The sequence below is a fragment of the Engraulis encrasicolus genome, chromosome 19 (assembly GCF_034702125.1).
Source record: "Engraulis encrasicolus isolate BLACKSEA-1 chromosome 19, IST_EnEncr_1.0, whole genome shotgun sequence".
In the NCBI taxonomy this organism is placed as follows: Eukaryota; Metazoa; Chordata; class Actinopteri; order Clupeiformes; family Engraulidae; genus Engraulis; species Engraulis encrasicolus.
In genome coordinates, this window is record NC_085875.1 from 23,469,254 (window position 1) to 23,486,863 (window position 17,610).

Below are 17,610 nucleotides of genomic sequence, written 5' to 3' on the forward strand. Positions count from 1 at the left end.
TTTTCATAAAAATATTGCAGTTTGGCTTTGTTATAGACTGTGAATTTCACATATATGTTTCAAAACACCTCTCCTGACAACATCCAGTATATATTTAGTTATACATTTAACCTAAACGTTACCCTTTAATATGGCAGATATTGAAAATGATGAAAATATGTTAATGTCAACATGATTAAAAACAGAAAACAAATTTAAACATTAATTAATTAAGATTAAAAACAAGATTTTGTCTTGTTTAGATTTTCAGAATACCTGGAGAACAAGAACATCCTGTGAGGCAGAGCAGCCGTCCATTTCAGGATTCTTCTGTTAAAGACAATGTTGCCAATTTAGCGCCTTTTAGCCACCTCTGGCAACAAAAAAATCATCTAGCAATTTAGCGACTTTTCAGGCTCAATCTGGCCGAATCTAGCGACTATTTCGCTTGTCTTGTGAGAGGCAAATCAGTCTCTCCACGACAACACACAATGCATTTTCAGTGGCGAGTAGAGACAGACGTGAGACTACGGTGTGGCAGCTTTTGTGACACGCACAGGAATTCTCATGCACATGTACATCTGCTCGTACGAGGCTACGGCAAGCGATATGGGACAAAGACATGGCAGGAACCGAATGTCAACATAAACTGAGCAGTGTTGCCAGATTTAATACGGCAAATAAGCGACTGACGTCCTGAAAACAAGCCCAAAAGAAGCGACTGACGGGCGTAGTGAAAACAAGCCCAAAATAAGCAACCGAAAGGGTGGGTCGTCAGTCGCGTGCCTAGTCAGGGAAGACCTTGCTCTTTGCGGGGGTCTGCGTGGCAGCTAAAATCCCATCAAGTGACCACTAGAGATGGGATTTATGGCTCTTTTTCGGGATCCGGATCTTAGTGGCTCGTTCCTTTCAAAGAGCCGTTCAAAAAACTGGCTCTTTTGGCTCTTTTTAAAATTATTTATTCAGTGTTAAAAATGTAATATTTTGACTCCTCCTCAAGGTAATGTTGTCCAAACAACAACTGATTATTCTCCTGCTTCTAAAGACTGTTTTTGCCTCTTTTTGAGGTAAACAATTGTTTTTTTTCCCAAATTTAATTACTCTGGGCGAGGTCACGTGCTTAAAATGAATGAAAAATGAACGAAATAACGGTCGAGTGGCTCCCCCAGCTGTGATCCGGTTCCCATCGTTCACTTCAGAGAGCCGTTCAAAAGAACGGATCGTTCATGAACGACACACCTCTAGTGACCACAGAAAGTGGGAGTTAACAATGCTGTAGTAGGGTCACTTGTAAGGATGAGTGAGAAAAAACGAGTTGCCATTGAGAAACACATTCAAATGACCGGCAGAGCAGGAGAAAACAGCAAGCCCAACCCTGAAAAGAGCAAGCCCCCAAAAACCGCAACGACTTTACTAAATTCAAAGCGACTGCTCAAAAAAAGAAGCCCAAGGTCGCTTATAATAAGCGGACTTGGCAACACTGAAACTGAGATTATCTTCGATATGGTCACCAAATGTTTTGGGACTGTCATTTATGTTATGCCTACACTTTGGAATTAGATCAGAGTCTTGTTGTTACACAGGTTTTGATTTACCTAAACTGTACCCTGTACTTAACTTTACTCGGTCTACCCTACAAGCAGATACAGGGGGCATGAGAATCCGGTGCGTATCACAAAAGCTACCACAACGGCTCCTTGGGATATGCATATGACAAATTTAATGAGTACTAGCAGGCTGGCCGCACCGACCGCAGTGAATCTTGGGCACAGGGCGACAAAAAAACTCATCTAGCGCCTTTAGCGTCTTTTTAAAACGTGCATTTTCAGTGAGAAATTAATCGTTTTCCCACATAATTCTGACTCTACGCCGCCGTCAAAAGCGTTTCCCACGGTTAAGCAGGGCTACAGATTAGCTCTGATCTCAAAAAAGTTGCTAGCACCGCCCATTTGTACTGTGGACGAAGTCATGTGGGCACGTTTTCTGTAGATCAGCGCGCCGTGCGTGACATTGTGACGTCATACGTGACGTGACGTCATCTAGCGACTTTTCAGCAAGCCCATAGCGACCATTAGGCCTACTATAACCAGTGTTCGAATTACGGGGGGTACCGGGGGGGTTTGACCCTCCCGATTGGGACTTGATACCCCCCAAATGGGACTAAATTACACTTTTGGGGGGTACTGGAAACATTGAGGTATTGTTAAAAAGCAGATGTTAAAAAATGTCTTGTTACTTGTAATTTTGAACGTGTACTATGAATAACAAAATAACATGAGTTTTTGGAACACCCCTTCAATGGACTGTACCACCAGCGGACGTTTCACATCCTCGCAGTTTGAGAGTTGTCAAAACATTCGGCAGCTAGCACCCACTAGGCAGGGTTGGTTCCGGTGCGCGTTGAAGTGATGTACAGCTGCGAGCGAGGGGAGTCAAAGTGAATGATCCCCGTGATTTGTGAAATAAATATACATGAAACTAATGTGATTTCAACTTTAAAGAACTGAACTTACTAACAAGGCAGGTGACCGCCAATTCCCTTTCCCCCACGAGAGAAAAAAAAAACGATAGCCCACATCAGAATTCCATCAAAGTCAACATGCACAAGGGGTCTCAGTGAAAGAGGTGGACTGCTCCGATAATCTACACGTAGCGTAGCCTACTTGATGACAGAAAATAAAGGACGAGGCTCATCATGTATTTAAAGCATAATTGGAATATTATAATTTTACTAAGTAAGAAGGCGCAAATGGATAGTGAGACTCCACAAACCAAGAAGGATAGCTGTGTCAAGCAAGCTGTCTAGCGAGTCAAATGGATAGCAAGCAAGCTGTCTAGCGAGGCAAATGGATAGCAGCAGAAAGGTAGGAAAATTGGATTTTTTACATTTTGTCCGCCGTGACAAATATAGGAGTAATTATTATTTTGACTGTGTTAGAGGCCATGTCATGTAGCATCTAGCAGTATTTTCCATGACTAGGCTACTAGCATCTGATAGCACTTTTCAATCTCAAGAACAGCGCACACATTACAATTATTATCATTGGGTTCACTTTTCTGTTTGACACGAAGTTCTTGGTTGTGTTTCCGTGGTCACTCACTACATAATGTTGGTTGCTTGTTTGCTTTTGGAAAGCCACATCAGTTTTGAAGTTGGCTCGGTTTTTTTTGTTCAGCATTGAGTGAGTTGGTTGTGCGTCTGTGCTTGTTGTTGGCAACTGTAAATAGTAGACGTTTTTGTTGCAGCAACGCGTGTGTTTGAGAGAAACTTTGGCTAATAGGTGGTTGAATCAGAGCATCAGTTTTCTCCGGTGTCGTGCTCGCTCTGGATTGTTGAACACGGTGTTGCCGAATAGAGTTCACTGCGCGCAGCACATAGTGTTACCAGTGACAGATGATTCCCACTCCAAACATGCTCAAACTCCGCTTGGTGGCATTACATCTAAACCAAGCCAGTCTAAACTATTTTCTACTAAGGCCTATTTATATGGCCACAAATGTACATGAAAACCCAAATCCAATATCCACTTTTACTCGCAGATGTTCATCCAAAACAGCTCAATCTGGAAACACCTAGGCTTAGGCTACTGAGACGGGTGCTTTGTGATCTTCCCGCAAACGTGGTCACTTGATTCATATGATGAGCTCTAGCAGGCAGTTTGCAAATAGCATATTGTTGTTGTTGTTTTGCACATCACGTCACATAGAAGTTCTGTTGTTGTATTACATTTTGTACAGTAGGCCTATATTACCACTCCAAGAAAAAAGGTATCTCGCCTGTTTTTTTTTTGTTTTTTGTTTTTTTTTGTGGGGGGGGGGGGGGGGGACGTCATCATTTGGTCCGCAAAAAGTCCGACCCCCCCGAAGCCCGGTCGATAATTCGAACACTGACTATAACACCATTTCAGCATCAGGTACAGGAATTCCTATGAACATCAATAAATAATAAATACACAAAAGTGTTGGGGGGAGTCATTGTCTTAATGGTTCAATAATGCCAGGTTTTTCATCCAAAACATGATAAAACCAACCAGGGGTCTTCAGGTAGGCCTACGCTGTCTACAGCATTTAAAATACTGTCAGTCTTGTGTGCTGTGAAATGAGAGTCAATCAGAAGGGAGCGAAACGTAGGTGGGCGCAACATCTTCCTATGTTTCTCAAGACCGGGCTTGCTACGCTTCTCACCCGCCTCAAACCTCACGGCCGTCGTCACCAGCCAAAATGGCCAGTGAATGTTAATCTAGCTAAACACACACTTAGTAATGGGTGAAAGAATGGTTAGTAAGTTGGTCTTTACTTTTCTACTAGCCAAACTGACATTTAACCAGCATTTGCCCAGTTGGCTGATTTTAATTTAGAGCCCAGTTATATGAACTAGGCTACTCTCACGCCATTTCAGGTTCAGGAGCAGGAAAGACTATAAACATTGATAAATAATAAATACATACAAGCGTTTGGGGGGATTAATTGTCTTTATGGATGAATCATTGCAGCTTTTTCAAGTCAAGGCAAAAGCAATCTCATCCAAAATGGCTAAAATACTGTCAGTTGTGCGCGCTGTGAAATGATGTGAAATGTTTGCCGGGTCTGTCAGCCGCGAGGTTTGAGGTGGGTGAGAAGTGTAGCAAGCAGTGTTGCCAAAAGAAAATCAGCCAAAGTCGCCATGGGCTTCCTGAAAAGTCGCTAGATGACGTCATGACGTTACGTATGACGTCAAAATGTCACGCACGGCGCGCTGATCTACAGAAAACGTGCCCACATGCCTTCGTCCACAGTACAAATGGGTGGTGCTAGCTACTTTTTGGAGATCAGAGCTTATCTGCTTACCCGTGGGGAAACGCTTCTGACGGCGGCGCAGAGTCAGAATTATGAGGAAAAACGATTCATTTGTCACTGAAAGTGCACGTTTTAAAAAGTCGCCACATGCACCAAAAAGTCGCTAAAGGCGCTAGATGAGTTTTTTTTGTCGCCATGTGCCCGAGATTCACTGCGGCCAGTCTGTGCTCATTTAAATTTGTCATATGCTTGTAGGGTACAGTTTAGGTAAATCAAATACACCTGGGTAACAACAAGACTCTGATCTACATCCAAAGTGTAGGCATAACATAAATGACAGTCCCAAAACATTTGGTAACCATATCGAAGATTGTGTAATCTCGGTTTATGTTGACATTCGGTTCCTGCCATATCTTTGTCCCATATCGCTTGCCGTAGTTTCATACAAGCAGATGTACGTGCATGAGAATTCCTGTGCGTATCACAAAAGTTGCCACACCGTGGTGCATCACGTGTCTGTCTCTACCCGCCACTGGAAATGCATTGTGTGGTGTCGTGGGGAGGGACACTGATTTGCCTCTCACAAGACAAGCGAAATAGTCGCTAGATTCGGCCAGATTGAGCCTGAAAAGTCGCTAAGTCGCTAGATGATATTTTTTTGTCGCCAGGGGTGGCCAAAAGTCGCTAAATCGGCAACACTGGTAGCAAGCCCCGGTCTTGAGAAACATAGGACGGTATTGCGCCCACCCATGTTTCGCTCCCTTCAGGGATCATTTCCACACATTAACCACTTAAAATAACAACAGTGTCTACATGGCTTAAATGTGATTGCTTGTTGGTCCTAGAGAACATTTACAGGTAAGCCCCGTTATGCGGTATATAGAACTGTAAACTTACAAGAAGTAGCTTGTTTGTTGCTGCCTGGTTGTGGTATGCTAACAAATGCTTACTGTAGCTTACCCGGCCAGCTAAAATCATCGAGTGATCAAATGACAATGTGGGGAAACCGATTTGTGTCAAAGAAGTTCGTAGTGCATTTTTACACCAATCCGTGGTAGTCATGGCATTTATAAGCATGTAGGCTCTTAAAATTAAGCAAAAACTTAGATGTTGGAAATCACAGAAATCGCCGCCATGTTCCTCTGAAAATGTTGTCCAAAGCTGAACCAAGAGAGTATGTAAACCGGTTGTGGCACTGTGCCGCCTTGTGGACACAATAGGGAATCACAATTCAGAAAGGCGTCATGGGCGGACGTGGGACGCATCTAAAAATGTTGTGATGTTTCACCAATTTCATTGGATTCCTCGAGCTGCGTAACAGAGCATACTAACAGCGGGAACATTTTTAAAAACAGCACCTTTTAATCAATTTTTTCTGAGGATGGGGATGGTGATTCATTGTAATTTTTTCACAGACCTTATGAAATGAATCCCTACACAATATTAAGTGTAAATTTCATCATGAAAACAACTTAAACATCGCTCTTTAAGGCGTGCTCCACAACGCCCGTTGACAGGTTAGGTTTACGGATGGTTTTGGTTTAGGCACAATTTAATTAGAAATTTGCCAAATGTTGCTGTTCTTGGCGGAAGTAAAATGGCAGAAACATGGCTTTACTGACGGGTTAGGTTAGGTTTAGCGATGGTTTTGGTTAGGGCACAACAAAGCACATTTGCGTTTAGCAACAGAAATGCACTGTGGCAAAATGAAATCGCAGACACGGCGGGAAAACTGTGCAGAACTCGTCATGTGTCAAAAGTGCATGAAAGTACTTTACTGTTGCGTCTGAGGAGCACACGTTAACTTTAAAAGGCATCCCACCAACACGCCGAATGCCACTCACGTGCTATACATACGCTAAAACATGATGACAGCCTCCTGTGCAAGTTCCCTTTGCTTAGACCCAGACAAGTAGCCAGGCGATCTGTTGAGTTTGCCAGTCAGTCTGTCAGGTAGTAAGTCAAGAAAGCCTCACCCACATGGTGAGCAAATGGCAGAGCAGTCAATCAGTCTGGCAGGCAGTCAGAGAAGGCATCACTCCTCAGGTTTATGGAAAGCACATGTTTTTTTGCTGCTCGGAGATGTTGAGATATAGGCTACAGTAGGGCTTCAGGACAGGAAGCAAGCGGAATCTCACTCTTATCCTGCTCCCGAGCTCACCAGGGGCCTGAGTTGATGAGAAGGTGAGCCTCTGTGCTTTAAACAGACACACACTCCCACGCACATGCACACACACACGCACACACACACTCCCATGCAGGCACACACAGGGTGCATCCCAATATGTGACCTTGCCTCCTCCACTTGTGCTTGTCTCCTCGTCCCGCCTCCGTGGAGAAAACGATAAAGTTTCCCAGCTGTCAGCCTCGCCACAACAACTTTTGAGGGACTGTTTTTCATTCACCATCCCAATGGCAAATGAGAAAAAGACTTTACAATTGAGCTTTTGCAAGATATTGAAATATAATGCTGTTGTCAGTGATGTCATCATGACGAGAAGCAAGTGGAGGAGGCAAGTTCACATATTGGGATGCACACACAGACACACACACGCTTACATGCACACACTCGCACGCATTTACACACAAAGACACGCACACACAGCCTGGGCTTCATATATAGGTCAGCGTCTCTGGTGGATGTTGTCACAGTCTGGGGATTTATATTGTATTCTCCCTATGTATCTCTACACATTGTTTACCTGTGTTTATGGTTGCATAGTGCATACGTTGTCATTGTCATCAGTCATACCTGCTCTACTGTGCGCGTGTGTGTTTACCAGTGTTTATGGTTGCATAGTGCATACAGCGTCATTGTCATCAGTCATACCTTGTGTGTGAGAGGGAGAGAGAGGGAGCATGTGTGTTTTGTAGTGTTTTGTGGTTGTATAGGTGGTGCAGCATCAGTCATCTCTGCACCGTCATCTCACAGACGGTATATACTGAATGTCTGTAGAGCACACGCACACACATGCACAAACACAGAACGGACACAAGCAGAAAAGATAAACGCACGAATGTATGCACGCATGCATGTGCATACACACACACACACACACACCTTACACCTTGTCTGCAAATCCATCATATGCTGTTCTTGCCATGTCAGCCTGTGAGCACTGAGACGCAGCCAGGCAGCAGAACCACAGAGAGTGCAATGGGTTCAGTCCTATAGGGCACTTAATTGATATTGCAGATACACACCTGTTTTTCTTTACCACACAGTACTACAGTAGACAGGGTGCCTGCTAACACGGCAACGCTACTGGCATTGTCACGCTACTGGCATCCGATTAAGTGACACTATTACACTGCAATCAGGCCTCTGTATTGTCACCAAAAATGGTAATGACTTAAATCAGTTCAGTCTCTCTGCATTGCCATGGCAATGTTGCTATGATGTAGTCGAATGTTTTTAGCAAAGAGTGATAAGACTTGTTGATGGGGCTATCTGCAGTAAGAGACTACTCAATACTAAATATTACATGTTGTGAAACACACTCGAACAATAGTGGAATATTTAAAAGGAAAAAAGTGTGTTAGCGAGCAAGACCACACAAGTTTCTATGGGTTCAGGAGACTTAGTATAAGTGATTTTGCAGACATAGCACCTACTGTATCTTCTTTTCTCTACAACAACAAAAGTATGCCCAACACAGTTGTCCTTCTTGTATTCCAGTCATCAGATTAACACACCAACACTAATTAACACACACACACACACACACATTACCCCCCCAGCTCCGATCCTCCAAGAAACTGCAGCTGGAAGACATTGTAGCTTCAGCTAGCTTTTCTTTCCCAATCCCTATGTGGTGATTTAGGGAGAAAAGACAATTGTGTGTGTGTGTGTGTGTGTGTGTGTGTGTGTGTGTGTGTGCCAGCTCTCCGTAGCAAAATATCATATCGCTCCTGTCCTCACGGAATCCCTCAAAAGCAGCCATATGTACAGTACACACGTGCACGCACGCACACACACATACAGACACACAGGGGTGAAACAATTATTCAGAAGCTCAAATCGCTTGTCGAGCTCTGGCGTGTTGCACGTTGAGGCATTTGCAGTTCACACTAACAACTGTGTGTGTGTGCTTGTCTACGTGTTTGCACATAATATTGCACATTGTTATACACGTATACTGCAGTACACCAAAATGGCCACATGTACTGTATGTCTTGTGAGGTTTTAATTTGTTTTGGCCAATATAACATTGTTTGTCACAAAAAAGAGAAAAGGGAATGCTTCACTGGGTCCTGTATCCAGTTAGTAAAAAAGGGTGCTCATCAAAAAGAACTTGGGCGTCCAAACTTCAATGAAAAGATAAAAAACACTATTTGAGGCACTCCTTACTAAGGTTTAAAAAGCCTTTATTAAATACTGGCTACATGCCTACGCGTTTCGACCCATTGTCTTCATCAGGGCATAACATTGTTTGTATTTTCATGACGTAATCATGCTACTCAATGTAGATTTACAAATGGAAACTGTTCAGACAGTTACTCTAAACACAGAGTTGACCTTCAAATGACTCTGATGACTACAAGGCCTGCAAATAGAAAAAAAAGTTTGGTTTCAGTGAAATGGAGAAGGCGTACGCTGTCTTTATTTGTTTTCCTCTCAATCAGTGACCTTCCTGCCTGTCTGTTTTCCTTGCTCTTCATACCACTGGCCAACAGGGACACATTCACTCACATCACACACACACGTACACAACGCGCGTGCAAACACACACACACACACACACACACACACACACACACACACACACACACACACAACTTTAGATATATAGTGTTTGTGAGCCTCAGCAGTACCACAGGGAAACAGCTGGGTAAAATTCTGCTGTGTGTGTGTGTGTGTGTGTGTGTGTGTGTGTGTGTGTGTGTGTGTGTGTGTGTGTGTGTGTGTGTGTGTGTGTGTGTGTGTTGGTCTTTCTAACCTTAACAGATCTGGCCCATAGTTGGCCCTCATCTGGATTCGACTCGGCACAGAGACCCAGCTGTTGTGCTGGTTAGTGCTAGCAGTGTATAGGCCTATAATTTGGGCCTAGTTTGTGGCCTAAGCCTTCCTATTTCTCCAGATGTTTGGGCTGTAAGTAACCAAGCCAGCATATGCAGGGCACCACAACGACATCCCTTATTCACATTTAGCACCACCATAATGCTTCTCTGAAGCTCATTTTCCACACATCTGGTGTTAAGCGTGTTGGCAATTTCAAACCAATGAGAACCACTGCCACTGACAAGCTTATTTACTTTATTTACTTTTTGATTATTTACCATCATTTCGAAGAAAAAAAAAAGTTCTGCCATTAATGGTACATCTGATAAAGTTACATAGAGGCACAATAGATTAGGGTTAGGGTCACTGACAATAAACATGGCGTCAGTAATGCTAGGTATAAGGAAAGGTAAGTAAAAATTGGATTAGATTTTTTTTGTCAAATGATATTAAGTGTGACAGGGTGTATTCAGACCAGGAAAGTCTGATAGTTCACTTGCTCCTTTTTTTCATTTTGGTCTGGTTTGCTTTCACACTGTACATTTCAGTAAGTGGACCAAAAGTGGTTAGAACGAAACGCGCACTAAGTTCTGAATCCCAAAGTGAAGTCCAAAAGTCTGCTGTTGTTTTGTTGCAAAATGACGTAAGCGCCATTTTTTACTCTTTTATAATTAGAAATGACTGCTCAGACGTCCAGTCATCCATGTCTGAATTCTTGCCAATTTTAAACCTATAGAAAATGCATTTTGCAATGTAATGTGATGCAATATCCAATACAAAAATGTCTGAAAATGTTCCAAAATGGATATCGAAGGTTATGTATATAACCACGTTTCTATGAGTTCCGGATGACCGCCAGAGGTGGTGCTTACAGCACATGTATGTCAACGCACGGAGCGTGCAGGTCGAGTCTTAGGGCCAAAACATACCAAGGCGGAACGGAACGGTCGCAGGACGGACGCAGTCTTTCTGCTTAGTTTTGGCCGGCGTGCTTTTCTCTGCCTTGCACACTGACAGCGTCGGCGTGCGCGACCAGTCCTATTCAAAACCCTAGCCACAGCCAAAGCTAGCATGCTACTTTGCCATTCATTTGAATGAGACACCGCCGGTCGCCGGCGTGAAAAATACGCTCGAGTTCTATTTTCCAAATGCAGCGCGGCGCGGAGCCGGCTCCCACGCCGCTGACGCCCGACTACCGCCGGTTGGTGTGTAAGAACAGATAGGTTTCAATGTATTTTCACCGACGCCGGTAAAAAACGTGGCCTTTCCGCGACGCTTTACCGCCTTGGTGTGTCAGACCCCTTAATAACAACAAATTCACTTGTGACCTGGGTGACGTGATCCCGTGATCGGGGTCAAAAGACCAGTGAACCCAGGAAGTGACCTCTTGGCAAGTCTTCTCGCATAGACCCAGAGTGCAAAGCTCTGGCAGTCATCCGGAACTCACAGTCACAGAACCGTGGTTATATACATAACCTTCGTTCTATATCATTCCTCCTGACCACCAGAGGCGGTGCTTACAGCACATGGATGACCAATACAAACAAAGTCATGAGGAGTGCCTACCCGTACTCAGTGTTGCTATGACGGGCCCAGAACCACCACCATCAGGACAGGATTGTGTGGGACAACTAGCCTAGCGCAGCCAGACCCGTACAGCAAAAAGCTGTACCAGGGTCTAGGAGGGCTGGGCGGGATAAACGGTTGCTTCAGCACTCAACGTCACGCAATAGGATGGTGGAACAACCAATCCCCACACACTTCTGTGTAACGTCACAGCTGTCTTTCACAACGTACACGCGACACGCCCCTTTGTAGGTGCAGCGGCAACTTCGAGCCGTCGTAGCAGTGAATTCGTGTGATGACCACAGCCACAAACAAGTTTCCTAATAAATCGTGTTTTCACTTATACAGTTCAAAAATGCATCGTTTTCAATCACATGGCCCTCCTTGATCAATCAGCGAAATGTTGAGCAATGTGGGGCTTGTTAAATGGTTATATTTATGATTGTTGTCAACATGGCATGTTCAGTGTTAGCTAGCTAGCTGTATACCCATAACTAATACATGGCTAGCCGCTAGCTCGGTAGACTAGGTGTCATTCCCATCTATTTAGTAAGCGACTTACAGACTTTCAAAGCTCCCAAATGTCTCGTTTTTAATGACATGGATCTTATTAGAATTTGGGGCAGGCATATAATACAAGGCTGGATACCTAGCTCTGTTATTGACGACAGGTTAGCTAGCCACTAGCGAGGGCCTCTTTGTAGGTGAAGTGGCAACTTCCAGCCGTCGTAGCAGTGAAAGCGTGTGATGACCACAGCCACAAACAAGTTTCCTAATAAATCGTGTTTTCACTTAAACAGTTCAAAAATGCCTCGATTTCAACCACATGGCCCTCTTTGATCAATCAGCGAAATGTCGAGCAATTTGGGGCTTGTTAAATGGTTATATTTATGATTGTTGTCAACATGGCATGTTCGGTGTTAGCTAGCTAGCTGTATACCCATAACTTTCCCTGATTGTCGCTCCCAACGCAGGACGCTCCCCGGTCAGCTCGCTACCACTAGCCAGAATATCGATCCCATCTATTAAGTAATCTACTCAAAGACTTTCAAAGCTCCCAAATGTCTCGTTTTTAATGGCATGTGTCTTATTAGAAATTGGGGCCGCAATTTCATTCTACACCTACAGTAGTGGTCTGATAATAGCGTGTGACTATCTGGTTCTGTAAAATGCTCAACTTAGCTAACCGAGCTAGTTTAAAACATCAAATGATCAAACAGTAATGTGTTGAGATCTATTTGTGTCCGATAAGTTCATGGTGTATTATTACATCAATCCATGTCAGCCACGAAATGTATTATCATCCAGGCTTTTTAAATTAAGTAAACACTTTCGTGCTGTACGTAGCACGGACGGACACCATGCTTCTTCTTAGAAAGTTTCCTGTTTACTAGGTAGCCCGGCCCCCCTCGCGATTTGATTGGCCCTGTCATCGGATAACTTTCAGCCTCGCAAAACGACCGGGGTCCGCTAGACTGCCCCCGGGAGCAAATTCAATTTGCGGTCGCTAGGGGCGTCTATATTTCTAGGCTATGGGACAACATTAATCCTGTAAAATCGAGTGAACGTGCAGCTGGACACCCAGGAGGCAACGCTGCAAATGTCAAAGAGCGGAACGCCCCTCAGCGAAGCCCAGGAGGCCGCCATAACATGAGTGAAGTGCACCCGAACATCTTGAGTAACTGCGGAGCCACCGTGCCTGTAGGCATGCAGTATGGCCTCCACTATCCACTTGGACAGTCTCTGCTTCGAGAGTGCCAGGCCCCTCCTGTGTGGCACAGGAAGAGAGCATCACTGAGACGGAAGCCCTCAGTTTGGGACACGTACATCCTGAGGGCACAAACAGGGCATAAAAGTTCTGACCCCTCTCCCTGATCTGCTGCAAACGCAGGCAGGCTGAGAGGCTGATTCACAAAGCCAGAAGAGAGGGTCTTCGGCAGGTAAGTAACCCCTTTGTCGCTGGGGTGCCACTGCAGGCGTTCCCCACTAACCGACAGCGCGTGCAATTCCCCAACGCGATGGGCAGAAGGAATGCAGTCTTCATGGAGAGCAGTCAGCATTGGCTAAAAAGGTGCATCGCATAGAGCCTGCAGCACCAGGGTAGGGCGGCAAAAGTGAGAAGGGTCCAGCTGCAGTAACTCCTTGAGTAAAACAGTTCCACCCTTAATGCAAGCACGCCCATGGGCGTTCCCGGCATTTGCCGTATTGGCCAATCGTGAAGGGATACTGCATGATGTCATTTTCAAGGCCATTTCCGGATGAAGGCTCCATGTTTGTTACAAAGATATCCCGTCCAAATTGTTATCTTCCAGAGAAACGTTTCACTGAACATTCCACTGACATTATATTCTCAACAATTTATGTAAGAAAGTGAGATAAATCACACGTTTTCTAATCCCAATGTCTTTTGCTTTGTCTTCCCGTACCTCGGACATTGTAGCCTACTGTTTAGGACTCGTGTCCCTATGCACAAATTTGTCATAGCAACGTATCGGGTCGCCAAAGTGCTTTAATTTCAACACGATGAAATGACATTACCTTACCTAGCTGTGTGTATCGAGGTCACTGTTAACACTGTGTAGGCTATATATGATTTAACATCCTTTCCAGGATATTCACACACCCGGACAAATAATAATAATTAAAAAAACCCTTTTTGGCGAGGTTGTTCACTTGGTAAGACATAGGCTACTTAGAAAAGTTTGAAACGATGTAAAACATCAGCAACACATTCCCGACTTTTTAAAGTAATGCGTGTCACCTCACCACATTTATGTGGCAATGTGGTCAGCTTGGAAAGAGCAGATATTAATGAAAAAATATATGAAATAGTATTTGAAATGGCAATAGGCCATTTTTGTTCTATTGGAGAAAAACGATTTCTTCATTACCATAGGCCTACCATACTCCATGTCTGTCTATGATTTAGGAGTGACCACACTATTGAAGCTTACCTCTTTATCCAGGAGAGGTTCCAGATTGGCCTGTCTTAATTCAAAGGCCATCAGAAAACAGAACATTTTTCCTACCATCATAACCAGTGTTTGTGCGTACATAATCAGGGCCGCTGACAGCTTTGGCTGTGCCCAGGACAAAGTCATCTGAAAGGGCCCCCCACTCAATACATAGACTACATACAATGTAATGAGGACCCATTCCTGGACCCCTCGTCTCACTGGGCCTAGGTCAACGGACCCCTTTGTCCCCCCTGTCAGCTTCCCTGCATGTAGGCCACATACATTGCTGAAAGAAGTGAACGAACGAGACAGGAATGAAATGTGAAAATTTATTTCCGTTTACTTTTACACTATGAAGTGTGAACGGTCACCTCTTCCTCTCCTCATATTCAGAGTGCATAAAACAGCACTCAACTGTGTGGTCTGTTGATAGCCTAGTACAGTAGATTAGACTATGGAGGGTTAACACAAAGTTTGAAATTGTGTTTGACCAGTCTCCAATGTGCATTTAACTAATAACTAAAAATAAGGCATTGACATTAAATACAGACTGATACATACTATAAATACACTCACACCCAAACAGTGTGCAATTAACATACTGATGGACAATAAATACACAAACACAGTGGACACACACACACATGGCAGGAGGAGTTCATACAGGTGATGTGAAGATGCTGTATACAAGGTGCAATGAGTAAAGTGTAAGTGGCATGGTGAAAGAAGTGTTCATGGAATATTCTCTCGTGTCCTTGGTTATTCATGTGGTTTTCTTCAGTGCGTTGAGGAGTCTGATGGCTTGTGGAAAGAAGCCGTTTCCCAGTGTGCTTTTGCAGCACCGCATGGTGGGCTAGCGCTTCCCTGATGGTAGTAGGGAGGGCGGTCTGTGTGCTGGATGAGTTGTGTCTTTATGATGTTCATTGCCCTCTTGGAACAGTGTGAAGTGTACAGATCCGGAATGGCTGGTAGGGGTGATCTTATGAGCTTTTCTGCTGTCCTCACCACTCTTGACGGCTGCCATGCCAGACAGAGAGGCTGCTGGCCAGGGTGCTCTCAATGACACCCCTGTAGAAGGTGGTGAGTGCCGATGTGGGGAGGTCGGCTCTTCTCTCATCCTTCGCAGGAAGTGGAGTAGTGTCTGTGCCTTTTTGAGATGGTGGAGCCATGTGGTGCAGTTGGCAGAGGAGGAGCGGCACAGTGGTTGGTGCTGGGTTGATCAGGTTCAGATCCGAAGTTGCTGGTGTCATCAGCCCTCCCTCTGAAAGCTGGCTCCGTGCCTGTCAAAAAAAGGCATGTTAATGTTATGAATGACTATTAAGACAAAAACAACCACCCCTTATCTACCTACAGAAGGACATGACATGAGCACGTGCATATGCTTGTGCACATGCCCCCACACACACTGCTACTGTCTTAAAGTTTGGTGCGCGTGCATGCATGCACGCCTAATCTCTCCCCCTTTGCCTCAAGTCAAGTGTGCATTTTAGAGGTTGTCCTCACCTGCACATGTGTGAAGAGCAGGAAGATTGGAGGTTGAGGATGAAGAGGCAGGGCAGGAGGTTCTCCTTGTGAGCGGCCCTGGTCCTGATGCTGATTGCCCATCACCATGCTGTGGCTCATCAAACCCATTACCGGCATATCAATGCTGAACAGGAACGACTGCTTCCATCTGCACGCATGCACTCAGACATACACACACACACACGAGAGGGATACATAGAATACACTACATTAAAAAAAAAAAAAAAACACACCCATCATTTTAATGCAGAACACCAGGCTGAAGATACACAGCTTCTGGCCTGTGCAGGGATCACTTCAGTGCCAGTGTTTTGTGTTATCCTCTATACATATTGCAATAAACGAACACAGCACAGAAAGGAATTACTGTTTGAAATATGTATAGTTCTAGTGCAGAACAAAACAGATTCAGTGTTTTCGAAGAGGGGATGTCTGTGCTTCAGCCTTGGTGGTGCTCACCGTCGAGGACGGCAGTATAAAGACAAGCTGGGCTACTTCACAGTGACTAGACCCAGAGATGACTGGAGCACTCAGCAACTTTTTTTAGAGGTTTTTTATTTTGGTGCACAAAATGACTGACGTTTCGGCGCACCTGCGTCTTCCTCAGAGTGCGCCGGTGCGCCGTGTGCCGAAACGTCAGTCATTTTGTGCACCAAAATAAAAAACCTCTAAAAAAGTTGCTGAGTGCTCCAGTCATCTCTGGGTCTAGTCACTGTGAAGTAGCCCAGCTTGTCTTTAGATTCAGTGTTTTACTCACCACTGTGTGCAAGTTTCTGTGTTCAGCTCAGGTGGAAGCCTCCATCACAACATGTTGGTACTGACATCAACCATCCTTCAGAAAACTGCCTCTCTGCCTGTCAGAAATAGCTAAATTATGTTACCACAACAAGGTAATATCTTAAAGATATCCTTAACCAAAGACAGACAGACACACACTGCCACTGTCTTGGTTCTAGGACACACACACGCCCTTTAAGGGTCACATGTATAATGACCGGGTTCTCACTTACTCACTCGCACACTCCTTTTCTCCTACGTTTGCCACAGACAATGCAGTGAGTTTTTAAAAATTGGCCTTACCTGCACATGTGTGAAGGGCAGGAAGAGGTTGAGGATGGAGCTGCCAGTCAGGAGGTCCAGAGCTGTCCTGGTCCATCACCATCATGTGGATCATCAACCCCAACTTCTTATATCTGCGTGCACACATTCTCTCTCTCACACACACACACACACACACAATTGGAGAGATACAGGTTATATGGCACATCAGGAGGCAGGGGTATAATTGCGCTTAGATGTTTAGAAATAAGTAGGTGCATGGACCCAAAAAGTAGAGTTCAATGTGGGAGCACACTTAAGACACTAAGGTCAAGTCACTACTCTCTGATGGCAGTAACCTGAAACGTCTGCTCTACTCTGCTCTGAGAATTGTTTAAAAAAAAAAAAATCTGATTGTGCTTGACCTTAGTGTCTTATTTAGTGTGTGAACCTGCTCCCACATTGAACTATATGGCACATTTAAAATCAGACCCAATGACAAGTCAAGTCAATGTAACGGACATGAACCGACCATTACAGTCTTTGGATGATTGAAGAGGCAGGAGAGATGAGGGGTCTCGATCCAGTAGCATTTATTTACTTCCCAATCTGAAACAACAGACAGGGCGGACACAATGAGGCACACTGCAAGGGGGCGAAGCAAACGGCATTCCTGCGACACAATAGGCTCGTTAGCACCTGTTAACTTCATAACGATCGCGGACATTAATAGCGCTAATTTACATACTTTGAGCGAAAATTACAACG

The 17,610-nt window shown here is 44.5% G+C and overlaps 1 long non-coding RNA gene across 1 annotated transcript; it reads right to left on the reverse strand.

Annotated features, from left to right (window-relative positions):
• Window positions 1-14,595: 14,595 nt before the first annotated feature.
• On the reverse strand, window positions 14,596-17,019 carry LOC134435082 (uncharacterized). Its single transcript, XR_010031975.1, has 4 exons — window positions 16,885-17,019; window positions 16,562-16,658; window positions 15,784-15,952; window positions 14,596-15,560 (listed from the first exon to the last, which is right to left on the reverse strand). It is a non-coding gene; the product is annotated as an uncharacterized LOC134435082 (long non-coding RNA).
• Between the last annotated feature and the right edge of the window lie 591 nt (window positions 17,020-17,610).